This window comes from Schistocerca serialis, unplaced genomic scaffold, assembly GCF_023864345.2.
Source record: "Schistocerca serialis cubense isolate TAMUIC-IGC-003099 unplaced genomic scaffold, iqSchSeri2.2 HiC_scaffold_246, whole genome shotgun sequence".
Lineage (NCBI taxonomy): Eukaryota > Metazoa > Arthropoda > Insecta > Orthoptera > Acrididae > Schistocerca > Schistocerca serialis.
This window is the reverse complement of record NW_026047813.1, coordinates 1-2,500: the sequence shown is the minus strand read 5'-3', so window position 1 is coordinate 2,500 and position 2,500 is coordinate 1.

Sequence of the window (2,500 nt, the reverse complement as noted above, 5' to 3'; positions counted from 1 at the left end):
TACCACGTACAAGCTACAGACGCGATCGCATTGCTCACTGTACGGATTCCCATGCCGAGCGATCAGCTAGGAAGCGCCCCATCCACGTCGGTACCCTTGGGCGTTGCACTCGCAGTCGCAAAAAACGTTGGGCAAATATATTTCTCCGATGCTGAGCGATCAGCTAGGAAGCGCCCCATCCATGTCGGTACTCGTACGCGTCGCACTCGCAGTCGCAAAAAACGCTGGGCAAATATATTTCTCGGAAGAGTAATGACAGTCCGAGCCTCCTGCGTGGGAAGAGTCTTTCTAGGCCCTGACCCACGGGAAGCGTGTAGCTTCCCCCATCCCGGACATTTCACGTCGTCACACTACCGGTATTGACTAATAGACTGATTGCTGATAATCATTAGCCACACACTGGGGGAAACGGCCGACAGGGGCGGCAACATAGTGGAGCCGCAGTGTCACTAATGTACAGAGATAGAACAGTTTCGACTGGAACCAGAGTAACCGTATACACGGCACTGATTAGTAATAGATGCAGAGCCATCAGAATACAGATAATATATACAACCGTCCCTATACATGCTGAAAGACTCTGCACACAATGAGAACCACACGTCAGCCAGACACTATCACACACTACTCTCTGCCTCTAACAGGCACACACACAATATCTAACCACCAGCATGGAAGAACATCCGGTGCATCCTCTCCGCCACATTACACAATCCACACTATCATAACCAGACCGGGAGGTCCACCCAGAAAACAGAATATCCCACCCTTCCGACATCCGCCATTGCTCAGCTAAGCCACGAACACCCACACATGTCCTACACAGGGGTGCACCCAACATCACAATACTGCCTCCTGTCACAGTACACAAACAATGGCAGGAATGAAAGACACAGATCTGCCACAACCTTGGAATCGGAGCGCCGCCTGTCATGAGCCACAAGTGCATCCTGACGTGACAAATCGGATGATCCCGCAGGCATGCACTTACGATAATCACTATCAACGAACCTGCCGCCCCCTCCCCCCCCAAAATACACCTTTCCCTACAACGTGTACCTTAACCTAAGCTATATTGTACCTTAACCTAAGCGATATTGTACCTTAACCTAAGGTATATCGTACCTTAACCTAACCTACATTGCGCCTTCACCTAACCTACGTTGTACCTTAACCTAACCTACGTTGTACCTTAACCTAACCTACGTTGTACCTTAACCTAACCTACGTTGTACCTTAACCTAACCTACGTTGTACCTTAACCTAACCTACGTTGTACCTTAACCTAACCTACGTTGTACCTTAACCTAACCTACGTTGTGCCTTAACCTAACCTACGTTGTGCCTTAACCTAACCTACGTTGTGCCTTAACCTAACCTACGTTGTGCCTTAACCTAACCTACGTTGTGCCTTAACCTAACCTACGTTGTGCCTTAACCTAACCTACGTTGTGCCTTAACCTAACCTATGTTGTGCCTTAACCTAACCTATGTTGTGCCTTAACCTAACCTATGTTGTGCCTTAACCTAACCTATGTTGTGCCTTAACCTAACCTATGTTGTGCCTTAACCTAACCTATGTTGTGCCTTAACCTAACCTATGTTGTGCCTTAACCTAACCTATGTTGTGCCTTAACCTAACCTATGTTGTGCCTTAACCTAACCTATGTTGTGCCTTAACCTAACCTACTGTTGTGCCTTAACCTAACCTATCGTTGTGCCTTAACCTAACCTACGTTGTGCCTTAACCTAACCTACGTTGTGCCTTAACCTAACCTACGTTGTGCCTTAACCTAACCTACGTTGTGCCTTAACCTAACCTACGTTGTGCCTTAACCTAACCTACGTTGTGCCTTAACCTAACCTACGTTGTGCCTTAACCTAACCTACGTTGTGCCTTAACCTAACCTACGTTGTGCCTTAACCTAACCTACGTTGTGCCTTAACCTAACCTACGTTGTGCCTTAACCTAACCTACGTTGTGCCTTAACCTAACCTACGTTGTGCCTTAACCTAACCTACGTTGTGCCTTAACCTAACCTACGTTGTGCCTTAACCTAACCTACGTTGTGCCTTAACCTAACCTACGTTGTGCCTTAACCTAACCTACGTTGTGCCTTAACCTAACCTACGTTGTGCCTTAACCTAACCTACGTTGTGCCTTAACCTAACCTACGTTGTGCCTTAACCTAACCTACGTTGTGCCTTAACCTAACCTACGTTGTGCCTTAACCTAACCTACGTTGTGCCTTAACCTAACCTACGTTGTGCCTTAACCTAACCTACGTTGTGCCTTAACCTAACCTACGTTGTGCCTTAACCTAACCTACGTTGTGCCTTAACCTAACCTACGTTGTGCCTTAACCTAACCTACGTTGTGCCTTAACCTAACCTACGTTGTGCCTTAACCTAACCTACGTTGTGCCTTAACCTAACCTATGTTGTGCCTTAACCTAACCTATGTTGTGCCTTAACCTAACCTATGTTGTGCTACTTAACC